The sequence below is a fragment of the Aquarana catesbeiana genome, linkage group LG03 (genome assembly GCF_042186555.1).
Source record: "Aquarana catesbeiana isolate 2022-GZ linkage group LG03, ASM4218655v1, whole genome shotgun sequence".
Classification (NCBI taxonomy): Eukaryota; Metazoa; Chordata; class Amphibia; order Anura; family Ranidae; genus Aquarana; species Aquarana catesbeiana.
The window spans coordinates 290,622,977-290,638,033 of record NC_133326.1 but is presented as its reverse complement, the minus strand read 5'-3'; positions in this window follow the sequence as shown (position 1 = coordinate 290,638,033).

The window sequence follows — 15,057 nt, the reverse complement described above, 5'->3', positions numbered from 1 at the left end:
GGCTAGATGATTGCCTTAAGCTTCCTTTGAGTTCAGTTTGTCGTGTGCTTTTACTCATAATAGTCACTTGGGTTGTGAGAAGCAAGGCATCAATCAAGTTTTTACAGGTGTTCCTGCAACCATCAGGAATCCTCTGTCCTAGATAACACCATAATCATGGGCAATGCTGAAAGCATATCTTGAGTCCATATGAATGTTGGCTCTTTTTCCCTCTGCCCATTTACGTGCTGTAGTAAGTGCTTACAGCTCTGCATCCTGTGTAGACATCACCGGTGGTAAGGCTTCAGCTTGTAGAACAGTGTTTTCAGTGGTGACCGCGTGTCCTGTGCGGTCACGGGGGTGACAAGTCAAGACTCTACTCCTCCTCCTCCTTTCCCCCCTCGAGAAGTGGAAGAAGGGTGGTAGGGTTCAGTGTTTGACAACTTAATAGAGTAATGCTGTCCAGTAGGAGGGAACACAGGAGTCTCAAGTGTCTGGTAGTGGACAAGTGTTTCGGCTGGATCTTGGTTGAATATGGCAACAACGTCATGGGGAGCAAGCAGAACGAGGCAGTGTCCGAGGACCAAGTTCAAAGTTTTGTCAAGCAAGGCTTGTGTAGCAAATCCAGCTCGCAGACACAATAGGCCTCCTCTGACTACCACATCCAGTCGACAGGAATAATATCCTACAGGGCGTAGGCTGATGCCGTGTGATTGGGTGAGTACACCTGCAGCATGTCCCAGACGTTCGGATACAAAGAGCTTGAGCGTTTTGTCGTAGTCTGGGAGCCCTAGTGCCTGAGATGGCACACTTGAGGGCCTCAAACTTAGATATTTCTTCAGGAGACATCTGGAAGGGGTCTGATTGCAGAGCATCAGTAGGAAGGCTTCTGGAATCCATGCTCTGCACTAGGAAATTAGTCCAAGGAAAATGACAGGTGTTGAGCACCACTGCAATTTGGGCTTTGAGGCTCTGCAGCCCTGGTTGGCAAGATAGCACAACAGGCTTTCTGAGGTGACTTCAACAGGGGGTAAGTCAGCTGCACAAAGGAGAAGGTCATCAACATGTTGGAAGAGAATCACTTCCGGGTGTTCCTCTTGTCATGTGTCAAGGATGATAGCCATAGCTTTTGCAAACTGGCTTGGAAAGTTCTGTGCCCCTTGTGGCACAACTGTTTAGGTATGTTGCCGTTTCTTTCCGTGGATGAATGCAAAAAGGTACCAGCAGGAGGGGTGAGGGTGGACACTGAAGAAAACGTTTGTAAGGTCCACCTCTGTGAGGTATTTTGCAGTCAAAGGCATCCACAGTAGGTACCTGGTTCTCTTTTTAGGATTCTCTTCTTGGGGTTATTGTGGTTTCCGGGGCAATGAAGCACCCTCTTTTAGCTTGACTGAAACTGGTGGCACCTTTAAGTGACTGTTGTCTTCCGGTCCTGTGGACCATAGGCACGCAGGGATTCTGTCAAGTACTTCCTGCAGTATTGAACTTGAAGTTTTTGCTTCATTAAGTGTCATCAGGAGAGGCAGAGAACACAAAGCAGATGAGTCTTCTAAAGATAGGGGAGTATGTAACTTCATCCCCCCTTCAGGCGTGTCCTGATTGAGGCCTGTAGTCTGGACAACACATCAGCTCCTAGTAGATTCAAGGGACATGTAGAGGACACCACAAATCTGGCAAGCAAATCAGGAAGTGGACTGGAGCGGGGCACCCCATCCATTCCTACGCAGGAAACATCAATAGTGGAAAGGAAAGAATTATCAGGCAGGTCCACAGCCCTCAACACGCTTCTGGCTGCACCCGTGTCAATGAGAAAGGTGGTAGGTTTTCCTTGTATGGGTAACGTGACTTTTGCTAAGGGTCCCCCAGTTCCACTTGAGGACACTGCCATAAGGGGTGACACGGGTTTGCCCATTTCCTAGTGAGAGTTGGGGCGTGGTGGTGGTGGTTCATGTCCCCGTTGCCCTGCATAGGGTTCCCTGTCTCGTTTGGGATATTTTGGGGCTCTGCATTCTTTCCTTATGTGACCCCGTTTCCCACAGTTGTAACAGGTGATCCTTACCCTGGTATTGGGCAGTGGTGGTGGACGAGTGTAGGTGGGATCTTCGTCATGGGTTACCATGAGGGGCGTTGGTTTTTTACCTTTTTGATTTTCTATACCTCTGGCCACCAACAATAAATCAGACATTTTCATTGAACGGTATTCAGGGCGGGCCACCATCAGGCCTTTTCTGATATCCTCTCTGAGCCCTGAAACAAAAGCAGTTGATAACATGTGTGTGTGTGTGCCTTTATGAGTCTAGCATGATACTTCTTCACAGACTCCCCTTTATCTTGGGTAATATCATGGATTGTGGTCTTCTGATCCGTCAACTTCTCCTTTGCCCAGTCGTGCAGTTGTGCACAGAACTCCACGCCTGAGGTATAGGAAGTGGCACTTGTCAGGCAGGCATCATTGAAGGCCATCTGCATGACTGGCCAAAAGACATATCCTGCTTTGATTTGGCATAGGCTGATCAAGTCTCTCCAGGCAGCTGAGTAAGTTTCTTGTATCTGCACTATCCTGTGGTAGAAGGGAATTGGCTGCTTCTCTGGGTCAGGCAGACTTGTCACTAAGGCCGCTGCTTGTGATAGAGTAAAAGCGACATACATCACTGGTGCCCCTTCTGGTAACCGAGACTGTTGTTGGGGCAGGGTCTGGCAAGAAGCACTGTTCCTTACGGTTGCCAGCATGTGTTTGAGATCCTCTCGGAACTGAGAGTCTGGAGCCGGATTGGGGGTTAAATCAGTGGGTGGCCTTGCTGCCTGCTGTCGGGCTTCCCACTCAGATGCTTCTTCATCATTAACATATCCGGCCTGGGAATGTGATGCTCCCGTATTGGGGAAGACAGGTGTGTGGTATGAACCATCTTGGTTTAAAACAGGGAGGGCTGGGTACAGGCTGTTTAAGCTTACTGGGTGTACCAAGATGGCCGCCGGCAGGAAGTGCACTGGACTGGGTAGAAAGTGAAGGCATGGGTGCACTAAGATGGCCGCCGGGCTGAGTTGTCACAGTGGGTTGTGCTTAGGTGGTGAGAAAGGAGTGGTTGTTAGACGGAGGGCAGTGCTGTCCCTCCCCTCCTTTGTTTCAAGTTCCAACATATCATCAGCTCTGTGATACACATACATAATACAATCGCCATCTTTCTTAACTTCCTTTATCCAATTTTCTTTATCACACAGGATTTTTCTCCCTGTTTTCTTCAGCAACATAACTTTCGCCACTTCTTTCAACTTTGTTAACTATTTCAACATCTTCTTTGCAATATCACTTTCTTTACAATATCACTTTCTTTTCTCTCGTACAACCAAGGGGTTAATATTTTTCTCAGCGTTCTTATCAGCAAATTCCTTCGGTGGGGGCTCATAAGACTAATGTACGGTTAATCTCAGAACAAGAACAAACACATCAGGGGTAGTGAGGAACAACAGCCGGCGACCCAACAGATCCCCCGGGCAGCCCCCCCTCCGACCTTAACCAGTCCCCACCCCCTCTCATGTATATAGCAAACAGTAAACCACAAATACACTCACGACAGGACATTACACCTGCCACTCTTCGAACTGCAAAATTTCAGCAGGCTAAGATAACCACAAGGGCAGACCACCCTGCAAAAATAAACCCGTTTATAGACGTTTTTTTCCCCGCTCTACACCAAGAGGCCGACAACTCGTCTTGGGGTGAGACTTCTGTAACACTTTCAGACTGCAAAGCCAGCAGCTGAGATATCCCTCAAAGGTTCATTGAACCCAGAGTAACCCGTCTATAAACGACTGCCACAAGGAAACCATCTCACTCCAGAGACCGACAGCTCTTCTGGAGATGAGAACACATAAACACACATGTAGCACTTTTAGACTGCTGAGTTTCGTAGCCCAAAGAATGGCAGACAGTGAACAAATACAGTCAGCAGAAACCCATTGACAGGTTCGTTAAAACAACCTCAGGCGAGGAAATACCTGCCTCTAAGACAGTCTCAGCATACCGACAGAATCCAGCCGTCAACCGAAAGATAAGAGAGTCGTACAGTGGTAAGAATATAAATCAAACTCACCGGTACTGTTAGGGCTGCGCAAAGACCCCCTCTGTTATCTTTCAATTAACGCCCGAATGCTTGTCGCGGTATAACTTCGACTGTAGCCTGAGGCCCCGGGTTTCGGCACCATCTGATATGGAAATGATTAAGAGCTCCAATCGAGCCCAAGGTTATCTGCTGCTGTCTCTAATTTGAAAAGTGTTGATATGCATGCATATAAAAGTAAACACTCTGAGACACGCTCAGCACCGTTACCGTTACACTTCTAATTTATTCAAGGCGGTGTTAATGTTTTATACACACAAATACGTCATTGCTATGTTAGTCTAATAAGTACATCTCATTGGTTAAGATAGTAAAGAAGATGGAGAATTTTCATAACGAGGTTTGACTCTCTTTGGTTTTATCTTCAGTTCCGCGTTCTTCTGATGTGTGGGATGTAGGGGGTACCCGCCATCTTGAGAAAATATAGGAACAGAGCAAACCTGTATACTTATATAATGAGTAAGGAGAAAAATATGTATGCACATAAGAAAATAGACATTTTCAGATTACTATTATTATTATCTATATCACATTCCTTCACAATACTATAATGTCATCCATAAGGCTGATAATGTCAAAGACTTCACCAGAACTAAAGAGTTTCTAATTCCCCCTGACCATCATGCTCAGCATATTAAAAGCAGACTACAATATTTTGGTTTGTGTGTGGTTGGAATTTTTTTATTTTTCTGAAGATCATTTTTTTTTTCTTTAAGAGTAAACAACATATGTTATCTTTATAACAGAGGTTCAAAACGAATTGAGATCTAGGAACTCAGAATGTAAATACACTATCCCCTTTAACTGATATTGTTTGGCTGACAGAAAACTAAAACTATCTAAATAGTTTAAAAAAAATAATAGTATCTCCCTTACTAGGCACATTAAGGATACAAATATTCCCAAATTATACCAAATTATAATTAAATCAGCTGCAATATACTTCTGGAATTACCCCCAATTAAATAAAACAAATATAGAATGCAGTGCTGCATTCTGTATTTGCTTTTTGTATTAGTATAAAAAAATACAGTATAATTACTTTTAAAATTCGACATACCCATTCTATAAATGACATAACAAAGACTAACCGAGATCTGGGAACACAGAATAAAAATAAAATATCACTTTTAATGTAACACTTACATTCAAACAGTTGTGCACCCCAATATATAAAAAAACAAACTGAGGCATCAGCACTTTTACAAATAATAGCTACAAAGTATAGCATTTCTACAACAGATATAAAAAAGGGAAAACAAAATAGGTATTGAAGATAAACCACTAGTAAATAAAAAAAGAATACAATTGCTTTTACAATGAAATTACTTTATTAACAAACATGTTATACTTACCTGCTCTGTTGAAGTGGATCTACACAGAGCAGCCTGGATCCTCCTCTTCTCTGATCCTGGCCCCTCCCTCCTCTTCAGTGCCCCCAGCTTGCTGTGGGGGCACCCGAGCTGAGTCACAGCTCCCTGTGTCCATTCAGACATGGAGACCCGGCTCCACCCCTATCTCAACTGATTGGCTAGCTGACTTTGATTGGCAGCCGCTGCTGTGTCTCAGCCATTTAGGAAGGGAATCTCGGATGGCTGAGACATTTGTGAACATCGCTGGACAGAGAGGGACCTCAGGAAAGTATTAGGGTGGCTGAGGGGGGCTGCTGCACACAGAAGGCTTTTTATTTTAATGCATAAAATGCCTTTACAAACCCTTTAAGGCATATCACTTATACAAATCATTGAGAGGAACACTAGGTCTTTTCTACAGGTGCTGGAACACTGCCACTAGGCCGTTAGCAGTAACAGAAGGAAAGAATAAGGACACCCCAAATTGGTACAGAAGAGGGGTCATAACTTTTACTATATTTTTATGTTTCAGGGTCAAGCCCTTTCTTTTACAAAAAGCTGTAATAAGGCTTAATAAGCCCCAAGTCAAAAAATATAAATGTATATATAAACACACAGAGGAAGTTCAAGCACTGCATAGTCCAACTATCATGTATAGATATGCATTTTAACTCCAAAACAACCTTTAAATCATCAAGCATGAATCCATGGAAGATTTCAAACTGCAATGAAGACCAACATAACCATCGTATCCTTCTAAAAACAGCCTTGCCTTCACAAATTTAGGATCTTCTTATTAGAGAGGGGCAAAGTTCTAACCCGAACAGCAAACCCCAAGTCTATAAGAGCCGATCCCCCCTCCTGACCCATACCAGGCCACATGTTCTCAACATGGGGGGCTGATGGGGACAGCACAGGGTTGTGGGGGTCTGCAGGCAGGGGGCTTATCAGAATCTGGAAGCCCCCTTTAAGCCCCCAGCTCCCCCCCATGTGAATGAGTATGGGGTAAAAAAAGTGTCAAAAAGTAATAAAAACACAGAGACAGTTTTAGACATCTCTTTTATTAAAAAATAAAAAAACAAAGTCCCCCGATGTAAATCCATCATTAATCATGACGCTGCTGCACCACGAAACCTGAAAAAATAAAAAATCGCTCCGGACTCATTGACAGCTGTCTGCCGAATGCCTCATCGCAACATCGCCTGGTGGCACCGCCTCTTTGTGACATCACTGAACCAGCATGCACTGGTCTGTGACATCTCAAGGCGGTGGTGCCACCAGGTGACGTCGCCAGGTGGCCCTGCCGTTACTTATATAAGAACTGTCAAACGGCAAGCCAGCCATTCGGTGGTTTGCCTTCATGGCGGGTGGAGCAATTTTTTTCATTCTATTTCGGCTCTGGCATTTCCATACGCCCCCCCACCTGCAGATCCCCACAACCACAGCCCATGGTTGTGGGGAAGAGACCCTTGTCCGCAGAGCCCCCCTGCCCCCAAAGCACCCCCCCATGTTGAGAGTATGTGGCCTAGTATGGTTCAGGAAGGGGGACACACGCTCGCCCCCCCCTTCCTGACCAGCTAGGCAGGGCCTGGGTCTGGTATGGATTTGGGGGGGGGCACGCGTTTTTTTTTTTACAGCCAATTTTTTTTTATATTTAGCAGTCAGCAGGGGAAGCCCATTGACAGCTGATGACTCATCGGTTGTTAAGGACGCTGCGGTTGGCTTCCCGACCCTGCTCCTTAACAACCAGCTTTTACTACACCCTGATTGAGCAAAGCTTTGCCCAATCAAGGAGCGAAATGCACTGTGCAGCACAAATGTTTTTTTTTTTTAATTCAGCTGTCAGCGGGGAAGCCCATTTACAGCTGATGAATCATCGGTTGTTAAGGACACCGTGGCCGTCTTCCCGACCCTGCTTCTTAAAAACCAGCATTTACAGTGCCCTGATTGAGCAAAGCTTTGCCCAATAAGGAAGCAATATGCACTGTGCAGCGCAAATGTTTATTTTTTTTTATTCAGCTGTCAGCAGGGAAGACCATTGACAGCTGATGACTCATTGGTTGTTAACCGCTTCAGCCCCGGTAGATTTTACCCCCTTCCTGACCAGAGTACTTTTTGCGATTCAGCACTGCGTCGCTTTAACTGACAATTGCGCGGTCGTGCAAAGTTGCTCCCAAATAGAATTGACGTCCTTTTTTCCCCACAAATAGAGCTTTCTTTTGGTGGCATTTGATCACCTCTGCGATTTTTTATTTTTTGCGCTATAAACAAAATAAGAGCGACAATTTTGAAAAAAACGCATTATTTTTTAAATTTTGCTATAATAAATATCCCCCAAAAATATATTAAAAAAATGTTTTTTCCTCAGTTTAGGCCTATCCGTATTCTACATATTTTTGGTAAAAAAAATTATTGATTGGTTTGCGTTTACAAAATAGGGGATAGTTTTAAGGCATTTTTATTAATATTTTTTTTTTTACTAGTAATGGCGGCGATCAGCAATTTTTATCGTGACTGTGACATTATGGCGGACACATCGGACATTTTTGACACATTTTTGGGACCATTGTCATTTATACAGCAATCAGTGCTATAAAAATGCACTGATTCCTGTGTAAATGACACTGGCAGTGAAGGGGTTAACCACTAGGGGACGAGGAGGGGTTAAGTCAGTACTAGGGAGTGTTTCTAACTGTAGGGGGCATGGGCTAGCTGTGACATGTCACTGATCTCTGCTCCCGATGACAGGGAGCAGAGATCAGTGACACTGTCACTAGGCAGAACGGGGAGATGCTGTTTACATCAGCATCTCCCCATTCGTCCTCTCCGTGAGGCAATCGCGGGTATTATATATGTCAACAAACACATTTCCTGTTTTTTTTTGTTTGTTTGTACTGCCTGTATCCTATGAACTGTATATCCAGCACAGTTAAAGTGACACTAAACTTATTTATTTTATTTATTTAATAAATTAAATGTGTTTAAATATGAATAGAAGGTACATTCTATCTCTCTCTTCCGTAGTTTCATCACACAAATGCAAGCTTTTTTATGCTGTAATGAGACTTCCTTTTCTAGGGTGGCTAAATTAGTTATCCATGCCCATTGCTGAGATGGACTACACATTTACATGCATGGGAATCATAATATGCATAGTATGCATAGAGCAGTGCGTGCGCTGCTCGTCTACACTAGTAGCAGTGAGGTGCATCAGTTGAGGTTTTGGATTGTGCACAGGACAAAACAAAAGCCTCAAAAACAACATTATAAGACTTAAAAACAGAGCTATGATACTTAAGAATATGAAGGGGGTTTTGGACTTTAAATGACGCACAATTATGTGCCTCCATCCCGATAATTGGTATATACAAAAAGGGAGGTTGGGACTTTTAATGAAGCGCTTGGGTAGTGGAGATAAAATAGTACCATATTGGAATTGTATTATGAAATGTTTATTGGCTATAATAAATAACAGACAATAAAAAGAGTATTCATTTCATATACAGTAAAAAATTTATTAATTTCATATATGTATAAGAAGTATGCACATGGCGTGAACATGGTAAAAGATACGTACACATATAACAGCACATGGTTTGAAGTTGGAGATAAAGTGACATAGTATTACTAGCAGGCACATGCCTGCTACCGATAGGTGCATCCACATGGTATATGTACATTTACTAAACAAGGAAGAATTGATGTAGCTGGAAAAAACAGATGGTAAAAATGAGTATAATTCCATATAGGATGTAACTGGAGCATCAAAAAACAAAGCTCGACGCGTTTCGTGGGTGTTTCCCCACTCATCAGGAGCTGATGTGACCAAAATTCCTATAAAATTCCTAAAAAAATATAATGAACCATATTGTCCATATAGAAGAGTAAAAAATATATAAATAGATGAACATTTCGTATATGCAGATGGTTTGACCAAACGCACTCACCAACTCGGACAGCAAGTGCGGTGCACGATGGTGGGCATAGGGTGGGCCAGAAACTTCACGGGAGCCGAGGTGGCATGAGTGTAGATGCAACATTGGGCAAGGTGAAAGAGGGCAAGATGGAGAAGAGTGTGTCCATGAAGCAGGAGTGTATTATGGTGGAAACAAACATATCTGGAAAAAAAATATTATAGTAGGTATGTATATAATTTGCAGTGTTTTTTTGCAAATAATAATAGTCAAATAATAAATAGTGAACCCAGTGAACTCCAAAAGAGATGATAGTGTGAATAATAAATAGATGAGTGTTTGAGAGATCTGTACTTACAAGTGAGTGACATTGAAAATAGATGTAGAGTAGCCAAGATAGGATGAGAGGTGGTAGCAATTGGTGCAAAAAAAGGGGGGTTGCAAATGAAAAAAGGTGACAAGAGGAAGCAGGGTCACCAGAGAAATAGACACCAAGACCAAGGAGAGACAGCCAAAATAGGGAGAAAAAAGTAGTAAGAAGAAAACAGCAACCTACCCAGTTGTGGCATCTAGAAGCACCCCCAGCTGAACGTGAATCTGCAGGGCTGGTGTGCAATCACCCCAGAAAAAGACCGGCTGTGTCAACAGCTAGCTCATAGTGGGGGATATATATATATGCCGCCAACGCCACGTGGGTGGCGTGAAGGAGGAGCCGCCACACCTGAGCCGAGTGTGCACTCAGCAGTCAGCATGAAGGAACTCCTACCGTAGTGACACCGAGATGTAAACACTGGGCGTCAGCATAGTGACGCCAAAGACTGACGTCACACACCCGACATAAGGTACGTGGCGCCGATGCGCAGAGGGGCGTCTCCCGTCACTAGGTGAAATGGGGAGAAAGGGAGGACCCACTGGCGCATCGCAGCTCCCGCGGAGAGGGAAACCAGCAACGCCCAAACATCCAAACACCGCACACAGACAAAAACACTGGCCAGGTGGAGGATGTGCCTGGGATGCCCGTAAGGAGAGAGCCATGTGGGGCAAAAAATTGGTAACAAAGATGCTGCCTATGAAAGTTAAAGGATGATATAAAAATAAAATAAACAATAGCATGTCCATAACTGCATAGAGAATAAAAAATATACATAAGGGCAATATCCTATACAAAATGGTACCCTATAAATAAGGGCAAAACTCACACAGGGAGGGTAGGGGAACACTACCAATCCCATATAGCTGCTTGTCTACACTAGTAGCAGTGAGGTGCACCAGTTGAGGTTTGGGATTGTGCACAGGACAAAACAAAAGCCTCAAAACAACATTATAAGTCTTAAAAACAGAGCTATGATACTTGGGAATGATTTATTTAAAAAAAAGTTAAGTGTCACTTTAAAAGTAAATTTTAAAGCAAATGTATAATTCTGCAGCTGATAAAGCAGTGTAAAGGCAAATAGTTGCAAAAAGATATATACTAGTGAAAGCACAGTTCGGTGTCAAGGCAACAATCTCAATCTTATTGTTTATTCTCTCTCTTGCCCTTGCTTTAAAGTGTAATTGTAAACAAACATCTCAATTCACAATTGAACTACATTTACGGATCTCTTTAAAGCGGAGTTCCACCCAAAAGTGGAAGCTCCATTTATCTGCCTCCTCCCCCCTCCGGTGCCACATTTGGCGCCTTTCTGGGGGGAGCGGGTACCTGTCAAAAACACAGCAGCGAGATCACACCCTCCTCCTTCCCTCACCACTGGGCCATTCAGAAAGCACATCACGTTTCATGCATGCACAGTAGGGAACCGGCTGTGAAGCCAAAAGGCTTCACTGCCAGTTACTCTTACCATGAATGGTGGCAGAATCACCCGAGAGCCAATGGAAACATCAGCTGGGGTGCCGACATCACTGAATTCCAGGAAAGGTAAGTGTCCTAATATTAAAAGCCAGCAGCTACAGTATGTGTAGCTGCTGACTTCTAATTTTTTGCTGGGGTGGGGGAGACGGAACTCTGCTTTTACTGAAATTGCTTTCAGTTTAGGATAACTTAGAAAACTGTAGTGATAAACACTGAGCTTTTGTCACCTGCTAGATGTTTCTCAGCATAGGTTACACTGAAGTGCACATCTGTCCAAAATCAGAAGTGCTTAAAGTGTTACTAAACCCACAACAATAAAATCAGTCTGTACATGCAGTAAAGCTTGCTTGTTATACTCACTGTGGAACCTAAGGGGTTAACCCTCTACATTGTGTAAAAAGGCTGTTTGATCCGGTCTTCTCTGATCCTTCCCTTCTTCCACTGTCCCCTATCCATCTCCTGATAGAACAGAGTCTTTGGAATCACTCTGCACATGCTCAGTTTGGTGTGTATTGCTAGAGATTGCTTTTTTTGGGAGGGTGCATGTGATCAGCACAGGGCCAATCAGCACTGTCCAGACAGAGGGTCAGGGGTCATGTAGCCTCATAGGACAGTCAAGGGAGAATGAAAACTCCTCCTACAAGCTTTAACCAGACACTGATGAAAGTTGCAAGACTGCTACATACTGCTGATTTATATTTACTAAAATAATTGCATTTCCATGTTTTGTATATTGTGGGAAACCAGACATAGTGAATTCAGTGTCCTGGGTTTAGTAACACTTTAAAGGGACTTCATGACATTCATCCTGCGCATGATCAAAGGAAATTGTTTGTGGGTTGTCTGCTACTCTGCTTTATTAAATTGGTTCTGGCTTTGACTTGGACTGCTCATGGATTATGCATTGACCTGTCACCTATCCTGACTTCCTACCAGTTACTCATAGGCATACCCAGGGGGTGTGCCAGGTGTGCCTGGGCACACCCTAATCACTATGTGCAGTGCCGATTCCCTTTACTGCCCAGGCTTCCCACCCTTGTTGGCCCCCCTCCCCACTGCCCAGCTGGCTTCCCTCCTCTCCTCCCCCCGTATACTGTGGGGGATGTTTCAGGGTGGAGAGCGGGGGAAGCGGCTAGTAAACATGTCCTTTTAAATGAACATAATAAACACACTTGCTTACTGTGTTCATTCCTAACTGAAGCATAGTAAACTGTGTTTGCTGTGCTTTATTTTTGTTAATGAACAGGAAGCCACTCAGCACAAAGCACTTCATTCATTCACTGCCCCGTGCAGCTGAGACTGCAGAGAAAGGCACGAGTGTTTGAGCTTTAGGGTTCACACCTTTAATGCAATAGGCTGCGCACACCTATGCAGTTACGGATTATGTTTGCCTGTTGCTTGCCTCACTTCCAACCTAATTTTCTGGTTTTAGGTTTGCTCAACATTTTTGTACTACAGTTAATTCTGTCTGCAGTGGACCGACCCCCTTCCTTGATAAAGAGGGCTCACTGTACCCAACATTAAAGAACAATTATATCTGTAGGTTTTTTTTACTATCTACAGTATGTCCTTGCTGGAGATATTCATCCTCTTTGTCTTGCTGGTCTGTCAGATGTTTGTAATGATATGGAATTATGCAAAAAATCTATGGTTTAGGAGATGTTCACACCTTTCCACAAATCAAACAAATTAATTCAAATTTGTTTATCCATGCTAATTTGAAGACAAGAATGAATACATTGATGTGCTAAAATATATATATTTATTAACTAAAAATCCAGTGTAAAATAATATCAGATATTTGGTGATAATACAAAAAGATATAACTTCAAATATCAAATATATGGGTGATACAGATGATGAGAAATTTTACCACAAGCTCTTGTTACAAAATACCATGTCTACATTTCATGGAGGCTTTAGTAAATAGCTTTCCATGGCTTTACAGACTTCTGAAAACAAACTAGGTGTTGAATTTAACACAAGATTTCTTCTCAAAACAAAGACCTTTAAGCTTAAACCTCTTTTACAGTATATGGACAATTTTGTTAACCACATACAAACTTGGTAATTTAACCAAGACTCATTTTTAAATGATAATTAATTTAGAATGAATTTATTTTTAAACACATATCACGACAAAACCATTTACAGACTTTGGTATTAGCTTTTGGAGAGACATACAAAAATGTGTATTTCTCTTAATATTTGCAATATAATTATATCATGCTGCAGGTAGAAATAACACAATTCCAAATTGCTATGCCATATGTTTAAATGGTTTCATTTTGTATATGTTAAAACAATTCAATTACCAAAAGGTAAAAATAAAAGATTAATACATTACCAGAGATTAAGACTCTTTTGTTTTGAGAGATATCGGCTGGGTGTCCCAAAGGATATCTTTTACCCTCATTCCTAAATCTCTCCTCACTGTTTTCCTCCTCTCATCTCCCCATTTCAAGATTCCCCCACTGTCAGCCTTCCTTTGATCTTTCCCTTCCAGCTATGTGTATACTCTTTTCTCCCACCCAAAAAGTGGGTGTGGGTGTCATTACTACGTAACTAATGACGTCAATTGACGTGATATTTACCATGTAACCATGGCAATGCTAATTAGGAATCCATTTTGGATTTTACCATGATTACCACTAGGGGGCAATGTTATATTGAAAATTGACTTTAAACTGTTTCTAACATACCAAAGTTAATTCCTGAATAACCTTTGACTTAAGGTTTTAAAGGAAACTTTAAAATATCTAGAGCTGTCTTTTATGTCAGACTTTCTGGCTCTTCTTTAGATATATGGCCTCTAAGTAGACCTAACCCACACAAATGCTTTCTCTTTAAATTCCTTGAATTAAGTAAGGTGGTACTCAAAAACCTCATGTATTATCTAAGGAGAATTCTTACTCCCAGAAACTTCATACATTTAAAAATATTCATAATGTTGTAAACATGCTATATTCATTATTACTATAGCCATGATTAATATTCAACAATATATAATGAATATATACATATATATATATATATATATATATATATATATATATATATATATATATATAATGCACAAACCAAAATCTGTAACATTGTTCAATTACATAAGCATATACTAGCCCTATTATAATGTAATAAAATATAGTAGGAATTTTAATGGCTAATATAATTACTTGCAGTGAAAATTGGAATACTTTTAGGTATAGTTTGTTTTGAAAAATAATTTTTGAATGAGCCCCATTCCCTTTTCTCATTTAAGAAAAAAAATATGTCTGTCTGCTCATTTCTCTAGTCTAAACACTGGCCATAGGCCTTCTTCTTATCTCTTCTGGCTGACAGAAATAGAATTTACGATCTGAGAGAACTTAAAAGAAGACACAACCTTCTTGTGAGGGTTTCCTAGTGTAGCACTACCCCCGAAGGAGCTGCTGATAAATGTTCAATTGTGCACCCTGCCTCTCGACCTCAAGAACGGTCTCAACCCTTCTGGCACACTTGTATGATAATATTAGTGTGGGACCCAGCAGTGAAAAGAAGCACAGTAATGATACACTATACAGTATATTTACCGTAACCTTGGAACCCGTCACTTCACCAGCTGTAGTAATAGATAGAGTCTCACACAGAATATCAATTAACCACTTTGGAAGTTTACTAAAACAGATATTAAACATGTGATAGCTCAGATATAAGGAAGGACAATAGATAACAGTCAATAATAGTTACCATAAGGGGTGCATGCAAACAGGCACACAGTGAGACAAGTGTTCAATATTGCAAAGCTTATATTAAACACCTCCCCCCTGAAACCTCAATGTACGCACCAAACTGCAGTACATTAT